We start from the raw sequence: 13227 nt of genomic DNA on the forward strand, positions 1-13227 counted from the left end.
TTTATTTATTTATTTATTATTTCGCCATACCGGTTTCAGGATCTGAAGCCCACCTTCAGTGACATAATCAGTACGTGTTTTCATTTTCAGTAAGTTAGAAAGCTTCAGATAGGTTCTGGAATGGCTTTCTGGTGCTGGGTTTTGATATCATCTGAATAAGAAACGACCATATTAGTTTTGTGTAATACAGACCCCAAGGGTCATGTTTGAAGAGAATTCTTGCATACAATATTCTCCAAGCAGCAGAGATATAACCGAATTTCACAGTGTTTTAGTTACCAATACATTATTATTTAATACCACACGTAAGATAAAGGCAAATTTTAGTTGAAGCTTTACTATCCTTGGGCGTTCCTTGTTCATCTGTATGTCACTAAAACATACAGGGTGAGCATTAATGAACCGACAAACTGCAGGAACTGATTCCTGACTCAAAATGGAGGAAAGAAGGTCCTGGGGCAGATGTGTCCGGAAATGAACCGTTGCCGCGCTAGATAGCGCTGAGACGAAAGAAAGTTCCTCTGACCACGTGCTGTGTGCACTTTGTGTGTTACAGGCTGTGTGACTGACGCAGTTTACTTTAAGCAGCAGAATGGCCCGGTATTCATGTCGGGAAGAAGCCGAGATGGTGTTTGTGTACGACCAAGCAGATGGAAACGGTCGACAGGCAGCACGGCTATATTAAAATAAGTACCCTCATAGGTGCTAACAACATCACACAACATTTCAAGCCCTTTTTGGGCGTGTGTGTGTGACCATGGTTCCTTTCAGACAGACGAACGTGCAGGGAAGCGACCGATTGTGCGGACACCAGACCTGGATGATCGAGTTCTACAGGGTATTGGGATGAACCCTAGCACAAGCTCCAGGCAAGTGGCCCGCCAACATGGTGTGACCCATGATCGGATAAACACCGGAAAAGAGCTTGAAATATTTTGTGATATGGTTGGTGTATGTGAGGGCACTCGTTTCGATATAGCCTTGCTGCCTCTCGATCGTTCCTAGCTGTTGGTCGTACACAAACATCATCTTGGCATGCTCTTGACATGAATACCAGATCATTCTGCTGCTTACAGTATGCTGCGTAACACACACAGCCTACAACACTCAAGGATTACACTGCACGTAGTCCGAGGAACAATCATTCGTCAGTGCTGTCTTCTGTGGCGACGATGCATTTCCGGACACATGTTCATATAACCTTTTCTCCTCAATTATCAGTCAGGAATCCGTCCATGCAGTTTGACGGTTTTATTAATGTTCACCCTGTATAGTTAAACTAAAATGTAAACATGGCCACTGCCCACTGCGAGATTGAATGCCGACTGATAGCCTTGGGCGACAAAGAAAGTTTACACGGAGATACAGAAACATATAACAAGCTTCTATGTGTTCTAGTGGGGACTCAGTAGATAAAATTTACATGAGGAACCCATATCCGAAAGTGTGCCGCTAGGGTATAAAATGAATTTGAAGATCGGACCACTTCCAAATCTCCGACCTCACGGTACACACACATCAGAGACCATGAGCTCTGACGTGTGTGTTCTACAGGAGCTGTTTCACGTGGCGACAATGCTGTCCGTTGCACAATGTGTATCTGCGACGCATGCTTTCATATGTAAGTTCCCCAAAACTTGGTGAGCGTCCGTGGAGCACCTTAGTCAACCCTCCTAATTGCGAACGTGTCAGTTTCTCGTAACTATTGTTGTACTAGGACTAAAATGGTGTATGACGGACTGCACTGATTCGGAAAACGTTCTCGATACATACATTGTGCAGCTCTGCCATTATGTACCATACCCTGAAGCGAGAGGTTTGAAAGCGATCTCATCTTCGAACTTATGTCCGAGCGGTACGGTTCCTCGACAAAACTTTATCTATTATGTCTCTACAACTGCTAGAAGTCTGTCAAGGGAACTATGAAATATCTTGCTTAAGTGGAACAGAAATGAATAGGAGATCATTCTAAGGGTGATATGTGCCGCAAATGAGGAAATCCTCATGCATCAGCTACTCTGATTATTTGCAGTTTGGTAAGGACTGGCACCTGGTATTAAGCGTCTCGAAACGGCGAGGCTGGTCGGCGAAACAACGATGAGCGACTAGATGTTGGAAGTCCACACTGTATCGCAGAACGTCAAGGTCGGAGGCTTGGCCGCTCTGTAAAGCAGGTTATGCGGCGATCTGTGCCACATCTGACGATAGAGTGGAGTAATGGCTCTGAACGCTATGGGACTTAACTTCTGACGTCATCAGTCCCCTAGAACTTAGGACTACTTAAACCTAACTAACCTAAGGACATCACACACATCCATACCCCAGGCAGGATTCGAACCTGCGACCGTAGCGGTCGCGCGGTTCCAGACTATAGCGCTTAGAACCGCACGGCCGGCGAGTGGAGTAATGGGAGGGGGGAGGGGGAGGTAGAGGGATGGGGGACTCAAGTGTTTCGAAGTACATCGTCCAGCGCACATAGTTTCATTCCGCGTTCCCATGTTGACCCAACAATAACTTCGTTTACGATTTCAGTGGTTATGGGATCATCGAGATTAGATCGTGGATCAGTGGTCACATTAATGACGTCTCTTGTTACACCAGGTCGCTGGTCGTCTACAGGTATGGTGTCATTAAGGCGAACGTCTGCTCGAAACATGTACAGCGCCGCAGGCACAGATCGGCGTGGACAGAGTTATGCAATGGGGGACGTTCGACTCGGCTTCCGTCAAACCTGTCGTAGTTACCTAAGGCACCAGGACAGCTCTGGACTACGTGAACATCACTGGTGACCACCTGCATTCCTTCACGTTTGATGTCTTCTACAAAGGCGACGGCATCTTCTTGCAGCATCCAGTAGAAAGCTTCGGAAGAGCTTTAAGATTATTCTCAGATGATGCGGTTGTCTGTATGAAAGTATCAACGCCAGTGTTCGACAAATAGCCAGAAAACTGTAGGGTAAGTGTACCAAAGAGTGCGCAGTCCCAAAGAGAGCGCAGGTTGTATTCCAGGCAGTTGACTAAACTGATCAGCTCGCCACTGACGAAGCTGTGTTCAGAGTGGTATCAGAAACACCTCATAGAAGTTAAGTGCAGAAATCCTGTGTTTCGGAAGTGAAATAGGTAACAATCACTTTTCAGCTTTCTTGGTGTAGATATGCTACTCTGTTACATAAGTCATACAAACAATACACGAGCAATAGCTTTTAATTCTTGATTGCATTTTGAAAGGCTGGTTTGCAATCTACCATATTGCGCCCATATGTTTTGCAAACGTGACGTGTGCTGCCGTCTGTTAGCTTCCCTTGGAATCATTGTTCCTGTACTAAAAAGCGATCATTTAACGTCCCCAAGGAGTGTGTGCGTTCTCTTTAGGGATGGTTGGTTGATGTGGGGGGAGGGAGCAGACAGCGAGCTCATCGGTCCCATCGGATTAAGGAAGAACAGGGAAGGAAGTCGGCTATGCCCTTTCAAAGGAACCATCCCGCCATTTGCCTGAAGCGATTTAGGGAAATCACGGAAAACCTAAATCACGATATCCTGACTCAGGTTTGAGGTGTCGAATCCAGTTTGGTAACCCGTGCACCACCTCGCTCGGTCACTTTTTATGGCATAACTGACAATTTGTACCTCTTAAGTGCGTTGTGGAGTTAGAAAGATAGGTTTTGTTTCAGATTAAGTACGAAAATCGGACAAGAAACTCATCTCAAATGAAGAGCTGCTCAGTGAGGCCAGACAACGAATTGAAAATGGAGAGAGCAAACAAAGGTTGCCACTGCCCTTGGTACGAAGAAGTCTGATTTAGGGAAAAGACTGAAAGCTGTGAGTAGAAAACATTGATTTCGGCGTTTCCAGATAACTGGATACAGTGCATTAAGTGTGGGAGATGGAGGCACGAAGGATTTGAGGATGGTATTGCGTTCATTTGTGACATTTGCTAAATTCGCACTCTTTGGGCATGTTTCGCGTACTATTGAGTGCAGGGAACGAAAGAATGCGCATTTCCTGTTTTTTGTATTTTTGAAAAGTTCAATAAAAGTATTACTTCTCTGCTGCTGTAGTTGTCTGAACACGTAGATTTTGTGTTAATAGATATAAACCTAAAATAATTTTGTTTTCCTATTGAGAATAACCCACATAATTACAGTTATTTCTTAACTGCGCTCTCGTAGGTATGATTCACCTATATATTTGCAGAAGATTGATGAATGTTAAAGGGTCTGACAATTGACCCCGGACGTCAATAAACGTCACACACTGCGCATACACAATAAAATAAATCGATTGCTGTTCAACTATTCTACTGATGGCTAATTTCTGGAAGCAATTGTCACCGTAAAATATCTAGGGGTAACTGTCCAGAACGACCTCAAATGGAATGACCACATCAAACAAATTTAGGAAAAGCACATGCCTGACTAAAATTCATAGGAAGAACCTTAAGGTTCAAATTGTTCAAATGGCTCTGAACACTAGGGGACTTAAACGTCTGAGGTCATCAGTCCCCTAGAAAGTAGAACTACTTAAACCTAACTAACCTAAGGACATCACACACATCCATGCCCGAGGCAGGATTCGAACCTGCGACCGTAGCGGTCACGCGGTTCCAGACTAAAGCACCTAGAACCTCTCGGCCACAACGGCCGGCAACCTTAAGGAAATGTAGCTCATACTCGAAGTAAGTGGGTTAAAAGGGCTTTTTCGACCGATTCTTGAATATTGCTCATAAATCTTGGACCCTTACCAGGTAGGACTGAGAGATGAGTTAGGGAAGATCCAACGAAGAGCGGCAACGTTTCTTCGCGAGTTCGTTTACTCGGCGCGTAAACATTAGAGAGATGGTCACAAAGGAAACTCCCCATCGCACCCCTCTCATATTTAGTAGTAAAGTGTCCCAGTGGACAGTCCATCAAAAACTGAACACAGATAAAGCATGGAAAGAGGAAGAACGTGTACTGAACTGTGAAAAAAGAAGCAAAGTGGAAACCGTGAACGGCCCTGGCTCAGTATAAGCAGCATTGAACCAACATGAACAGCCATGGCATCTTGGTTGTGTAGTCACGGTGTTGGATTGCAAAGCGTGACATCTGTGTTCAAAACTCCCCCCTAACCCCACACATATTTGTTTCACACTATTATGGACTTTCCGTCCGGTTATTGACGTGTCTGTTCTCCTTCTGTAGTTTTGGCACTTGTCATACTATACGTTGGTTATAGACTATGAGTCACGTGATAAGAATATATTACCGTTGCAAGTAAATGTGATAAAAAGTGAGATCAGGTGAGATGCTGCATAGACCTCCCACAGAAATGAAAACAAGCAAACGAGTGTGAACTGTGTTACAACACAGGAATTCGAGAGGCAAAACGTTCAAGACGGGACGCAAGAGCCATAAAATGTTGTACTTGTGTAGAAAAAATAGAAGGTACGTACGTCTGGAGGTCACTTTCTCACACCTCGGTGCTGCAAACGGACATTACACCACGATACAGACACAAATTTGAAAGTACCGCACAGACGCGTCAATGACCGGATGGACAGTTCATAATTTTGTGAAAAAATGTAAGGGAGTTTTAAACACGGATCTGCGGCATGGCAGTGCAACACCGTGACCAAACAACCAGGATGCCGTGGCTGTTTAGCTTTCCTTGGTCTTGCATATCTTCACTTGGACCGTTCACTGTTTCTGTTTTGCTTCTTTTTTCACAGTTCAGTAAACTTTCCTCCTGTTTTCATGCTTGATCTGTGTTCAGATTTTGACGGGCTATCCACTGGCCCGCCTTACCACTATATCTGAGAGGAGTGCGATGAGGAGTTTCGCTTGTCAGCAAACTCCACTGGCAGGCGTTACAAGAGAGGCGTTCTGCATCGTGCATAATGGAGATATTTACTGCTGAAATACCAACAGAGGAACCGGGAGAGGAAGCGCAGTTCTTAGCACACTGTACTCTTATTTGGGAGGACAACGGATCAAACCAGCGTCCAGCATCCAGATTTGTGTTTTCCGTGATTTCCCTAAATTACACTACTGGCCTTTAAAATACCTACACAGAGAAGAAATGCAGATTACAAACAGGTATTCATTGGACAAATATATTATCCTAGAACTGACATGTGATTACATTTTCACGCAATTTGGGTGCATAGATCCTGAGAAATTCGTACCCAGAACAACCACCTCTGGCAGTAATAACGGCCCCCGATACACTTGGGTATTGAGCCAAGCAGAGCTTGGATTGTGTGTACAGGTATAGCTGCCCATGCAGCTTCAACACGATACCACAGTTCATCAAGAGTAGTGACTGGCGTATTGTGACGAGCCAGTTGCTCGGCCACCATTGACCAGACGTTTTCAATTGGTGAGAGATCTGGAGAATGTGTTGGCCAGGGCAGCAGTCGAACTTTTTCTGTATCCAGAAAGGCCCGTACAGGACCTGCAACATGCGGTCGTGCATCATCCTGCTCAAATGTAGGGATTCGCAGGGATCGAATGAAGGGTAGAGCCACAGGTCGTAACACATCTGAAATGTAACGTCCACTTTAAAAGTGCCGTCTGTGCGAACAAGAGGTGACCGAGACGTGTAACCAATGGCACCCCATACCATCACGCCGGGTGATACGCCAGTATGGCGATGACGTATACACGCTTCCAATGTGCGTTCACCACGATGTCGCCAAACACGGATGCGACCATCATGATGCTGGAAACAGAACCTGGATTCATCCGAAAAAATGACGTTTTGCCATTCGTGCACCCAGGTTCGTCGTTGAGTATACCATAGCAGGCGCTCCTGTCTATGATGCAGCGTCAAGGGTAACCGCAGCCGTGGTCTCCGAGCTGAAAGTCCATGCTGCTGCAAACGTGGTCGAACTGTTCGTGCAGATTGTTGTTGTCCTGCAAACGTCCCCATCTATTGACTCAGGGATCGAGACGTGGCTGCACGATCCGTTACAGGCATGCGGATAAGATGCCCGTCATCTCGACTGCTAGTGATACGAGGCCGTTGGTATCCAGCACGGCGTTCCGTATTACCCTCCTGAACCCACCGATTCCATATTCTGCTAACAGTCATTGGATCTCGACCAACGCGAGCAGTAATGTCGCGATACGATAAACCGCAATCGCGATAGGCTACAATCCGACCTTTACAAAGTCGGAAACGTGATGGTACGCATTTCTCCTCCATACACGAGGCGTCACAACAACGTTTCACCTGGCAACGCCGGTCAACTGCTGTTTGTTTATGAGAAATCGGTTGGAAACTTTCGTCATGTCAGCACGTTGTAGGTGTTGCCGCCGGCGCCAACCTTGTGTGAATGCTCTGAAAAGCTAATCATCTGCATATTCAGCATCTTCTTCCTGTCGGTTAAATTTCGCGTCTGTAGTACGTCATCTTCGTGGTGTAGCAATTTTAATGGCCAGTAGTGTAGTTAAGGCAAATACCGGAATGTTTCCTTTGAAAGGGCACGGCCGATTTCCTTCTCCATCCTTCACTAATTCGAGCTTGCTCTCCGCCTCTAATGATCTCTTTGTCGACGGGATGTTAAACACTAATCTCCTCCTTCTCCTCGAGAGAGAGGACAACATATTATTCCCCGAAACTTATATCACGAGAAATATGCGACGAGAAAATTCGAAAAATTAGAGTTGACGCAGAAGCTTACCGACAATCATTCTTCACACGCGTTATTCGCTAGTGCAACAGGGAAGGGAGGATCAGCTATTGATACCATACGTATCCTGCCCTCATATCGTTCGGTGACTTGCTGAATATTATTTAGATGTAGATGAAACTATCTGTGTTATAAGACCAGAATCGTGCTACAGTAGTTTGATGCGCATGATAGTGAACTCATGTTGATGTCTTGGTCACCGAATTCGCCTGAACTGAAATCGATACAACGCATCGCCAGCTCAGCGCTTTCAAGCAACTGGTTCGTAAATGATGGGAACTGCGTGAGCTGTGTGTAAAATATCCGGTTACACTTACCTCGGGAAAGCTGCAAAGAATGTGTCGAATCCATGTCACGCAGAGTTGGTGTTACATTGCGTTCCAAAGCTGGACTAACACGCTATTAAGCAGTTGGTTGGTCGTAGCATTTTGACTCGTATATATATATATATATATATATATATATATGCGTATGTGTGTGTGTGCGCGCACGTGCGCCTTTGTGTGTGTGTGTGTGTGTGTGTGTGTGTGTGTGTGAGAGAGAGAGAGAGAGAGAGAGAGAGAGAGAGAGAGAGAGGGAGGGAGAGGGAGAGAGAGAGAGAGTGTTCTGTGTGTATCTTTTTTCCATAGCGTACTTCCTAGGTTTATTGAAAATACGCATCTGACTTTTATTAAGGAGTTCATGTATGGATCACATAGCCGGGTATATTAATCTTTAACATCTGTGTTGAGTTAGTACTAAAGCTGTTTTGTAATGAAAAATGTCTAATGAAATTATGTTTAGATTTTTTTTAAAAAAAAAAGAATGTAGAAGTTTGCTCTTTGTCCTGTCCACACGCTTAGCCGTGCCCTTTTGTACCTGGTAACACGAAATCGGGACTATGTACAAACAACACTTTAGAATACTCATAATCGGAGGACGGTGATTAATTATCATCCGATCATGTAGAATAGGGTTTTTCATTGTTTGCAGAAAGGCGCTTTAGTGTCACCATGAAGAATATTACTTGCCCTCACTCTACGAAACGCTGTTGCGAGGTTTAGAATTTAATCTAGGTCATTGGCGCAAGGCCTCGTAATCAGGAACTTTTAGCTACCACTATTAATCCTCTAATTGTCGGCCAAATTCTTATGGTGAAACTTTGCTCCATCACCAGAATTCGAAACGGCTAATTGTGACTCGAACACTGCCTCACAAGCATGCGTCGGTCATCTCGGTAACAGAGGTAGGTGTTAAAGTGTTAGCCAAGACAATGTTTCTTGACTCGATCATCTTTGCGTTCTAGTGTAAATCATCGGGTCAGGAAACTGGTTCCGCCTTTTAAATGATCTAACCACAAAGTTTCCGTGACCAGTGTTATCTTCAAAGGTGTTTCCATAGAATAGTTATCACTGTTGTCCATGATAAGTGTTGTTACCAGTGCACTCTGGTGGATGCTCTACCTGTCACAGGGATTTCCATCCTATCATTTACATACCCACCGGTGGTGAGTACGTGTCCGAAGTTACAATGACATCCGATCATATCTGCAGATGCTACGTAAAAGTCGCCTTTCGTTCGAGTAAAGTCGTTCCGCTACCAGTTTACGAATGCCCTAAGGGGGCTTGAGCGTATTCTGTCACGGGTCTAACGTACGTCTTGTCTGCGGTAATAGCGGTTTGGTCGTCACATCTTGGACTCGTCTGATTAAATTTTTCTTTTCTTTGTCTTGTTTAGCAGGTGCGTTAGGTGCGTTTCCCGGTTTATTTATTTGTCTATGAACACTCCTAGATACCTAGCGGTATTACTGAGCCTCAGTGGTGTGTACCAGAGCGTCAGTTGTACGTCGTCTTTATTGTGTTGTAGGTTTGTAGTCAGTTGTTTGTTTCTTAATAGAACCATTTGGGTTTTGGATGGGTTTGGACAGATTCTCCTCTTGGCCATCCAGTTTTCTAGTAGTTGTAGGTAGGTGTCTGTGTTCTTGTTGTTATTGTTCTGTACACCAGTAGCCAGCGTTGTCAGCGTAGAGTCCTACTGTTTCTGAAGGGGTTGTTGCTGTTGGTACGTCAGCCGTGAAAAGCGCATACAGTAGCGGCAACAAGTTGCCCTGTTTTGGTACTGCTGCATGAGGTGTGAATTCTTAGGAGGACGCACCACCGACATATATCTTGCACTTCCTGTTGGTGACGCCTGTATTAATCGTACAGACTTGATCGGGAGGCCCAACTGGTTTAGCTTGTACAGTAGTCCGGTGTGCCAGAACCTGTCGAAAACACCCTCTATGTCAAAGAAGACTGCGAGTGTGCAGTGCCCTCTGTTGAATTCTTTCGTTATTCCGTCGGTCGGGTCGTAGGTTGAATGATTTTATCAGAAACCTGATTGTGGCAAGGGATTGATTTCCTTGCGTTCTATGTACGTTTTTATGCGGTCAGTTAGTATTCGTTCTTATGTTTTTTCCTTGGGCGTTGAGTAGGGATATCGGTCAGTAGGATCGCGGTTCAGTCTTTGATTTGTCAGGTTTTGCAATCATTATTCTTTTGTTAATATTTCAAACGGTCGGTAATGTTTCGTTAGTGAGGCAGTAGTTGCAGACGAGGGAGAGGATGTGTGCTAAGAGGTGTGCCGGGGCTTTTTGGAGATGTCTTAGTTTTACGTCATTCTGTCTGGGGCTGTGTTACGTCCTGAATGGATTGCGTTTATGATTTCTGTGTCGGTGATTTCTGCAGTGAGTGTGTTTTCTTCTACTGTCTCTGTTATGTTGTCTGAAGCTGTCATCGAATTTAACGACTTGTGGAAAGGCGTATAGTTCTTGTAGGCCGCGCGGGATTAGCCGAGCGGTCTCAGGCGCTGCAGTCATGGGCTGTGCGGCTGGTCCCGGCGGAGGTTCGAGTCCTCCCTCGGGCATGAGTGTGTGTGTTTGTCCCTAGGATAATTTAGGTTAAGTAGTGTGTAAGCTTAGGGACTGAAGACCTTAGCAGTTGAGTCCCATAAGATTTCACACACATTTGAACATTTGAACTTGTTGTAGGGTTTGTCTGAACGTCTCGGCTTGTTCTGCTTTGTCTGTTGTTGGCTCGTTATCCACTTCTAATGTGGTGTTGATTGACCGTCGTTGTCTCGTTAGCGTTTTAAAGCGCTGACAGAACTCGCCTCCTTCCCTGTAGTTTAGTTGTCTGCATGTGTCGTCCCACTGCCTTTGTCGGTATAGTGTACTGTGCATAAAACAAAGTGCATGCATTGTATCGCGATTGGATATGTGAGGCATAAGTATATGTTTTTTTTTTTTCAGTTACGCTGTGACAACTTTTACGGTTATCTACACCTACAATCTGTGAGTAGCAGAGGGTTCAAAAATGGTTCAAATGGCTCTGATCACTATGAGACTTAACATCTGAGGTCATCAGTCCCCTAGAATTAGAACTACTCAAACCTAACTAACCTAAGGACATCACACACATCCATGCCCGAGGCAGGATTCGAACCTGAAACCGCAGCTTTCGCGCGGTTCCAGACTGAAGCGCCTATAGCCACTCGGCCACAGCGGTCGGCTAGCAGAGGGTACCATAGTTACTTTCACGGTTTCTTCCCTTTCCGTTCACTGATGAAGCGTGGGATGAACGACTGTTTCTACGCCTCTGTTCAAGTTATTATTTGCCTAATTTGGTCAATGCGATCTCTATGGGGCCGTTTTCTATATACGTTCGATTTCTCCAGATTTGTTGACAATTTTCCTAGGCGAAATCTTTAATGATAGACAAAGATGTCATTGGCGAACTCAGTCACAAATGTCCCAAAAGCTGCAGAAATATGAACCTGTATATTATATTGACATGGTGCTAATTTAGGACTGAAGAAAGGCAACGTGCGCATTTTAGAAACCTAGCTGAGAATTCCACCGTCCGTTCTACTTAGCACCGTTAAAACCAGTTTCCCGCTATTCACGCGCTAATCGAATACGGTTCTTTAACAAGTTATTCAGCTGAGAAACAAGAGTGGAGCGGAGTACTCGGCGATGATTAATGACGATCAGTGGCGGCTACGGCAGCGGCAGCCTTCACAGTAGACCGTTACCTTCGCGAAGGCCATACTTCTCTGCGGGCAGTTTCGGGCCACAACTTTCCGCTACCTCTTCGTAGCCAGTGCGCTGCAATAACGCATAACGCAAGAGCATTACTCCTCTCACATTTATGGCAGCACAGTAGTGAGCGTATCGAAAGCGGCATAGCCGCTACTTGGCTAAGTGTCACAACAACACATCGTTTACCGCGTCGAGACGAGAATATTATTTCGAATGTAGTAATGCCTCCAGTTTACAAAACTTAGATTTTGTGCTCACATGATGCGTAGGCTTATATATAGTTGTGCTTGAAATATGGAGCTTGTTCAAAAATTCTTGGGACTGGTAGTCTTCTCGTCACGATTAACGACTGAATGAACGATTTGCAAGCGATGTGCTACTCAAATTCTACCGTTCAATGAGGCGAAACAATGGTCGGTAGCCACTGCGCAACGTTCTGGGTCGGATCGTGGGGTTAGTTGGTTTCGTCCATCTCGCTGTTCCGTGTGTAGGAAGCTTTAAAACTTGTTTAATTGATATGTCTTGACAGGATGATGTGATTGGTTTAAAGGCAACGGCGCTCTCTCTCTCTCTCTCTTTATTTCCTTTTAATAAGTTCTAGTTGTGCTGGGACATTTTCTATGATGTATTTAAGTATCAGAAGCGTTTAAAACGTTGCTACAGAAGAAGCGTGCACACTAAAAATTTGCAGTCCTCATTCTACTGTTGCGAAGGAACTGGAGTAATTGGAGATGGCCCATGTCTCACAGAATTCAATAACACAGTTCAAGACTCTCAATCGATCAGAGACGAGAAAACATGCTGTCGTCTGTGTGAAATTGTCGCGAAACGTTAAGTTTTCACAGTGGATACGACCAAAATTTTCCCTACAAAAGCATTCTAGAGAACCGGTGTTCAAATCCGCATCTGCTATCTCGTTCAGTCATGTCCCTAAATCATATACCGCAAATGCAGGAATGGTTCCTTAATCTTCTTTCCTTTTCACCAGGAAATGTGAAACGGAATAGAGAGAGAAGACGAACTTCATAGTCCTTCACGAATTAATACCTCTCATGGCTTCATGCTGAGGCATGTTTAACATGCTGGTCGGGATAAAGTTGCTGAGTTGCTTAATAGGCATGTGTATATAACCTCGACATATTTTGAATCGGAAGATAAACTTCTCTCACCACATTCCCTCACAGTAGAGTAGTAGTATTGTGCTTTTTGTATTTTATTAATATATATTTTATTGGTGGCTTTGTTTTCAAATGGTTCAAATGGCTCTGAGCACTATGGGACTCAACCGCTGTGGTCATAAGTCCCCTAGAACTTAGAACTACTTAAACCTAACTAACCTAAGGACATCACACACATCCATGCCCGAGGCAGGATTCGAACCTGCGACCGTAGCGGTCATGCGATTCCAGACTGTCTTGCCTTTAACCGCTCGGCCACTACGGCCGGCGCTTTGTTTTCACCACGTAGTGCATGAGAAGCTGATACCTTCTCTTCGAGTG

Source organism: Schistocerca cancellata, chromosome 4 (genome assembly GCF_023864275.1).
Source record: "Schistocerca cancellata isolate TAMUIC-IGC-003103 chromosome 4, iqSchCanc2.1, whole genome shotgun sequence".
Classification (NCBI taxonomy): Eukaryota; Metazoa; Arthropoda; class Insecta; order Orthoptera; family Acrididae; genus Schistocerca; species Schistocerca cancellata.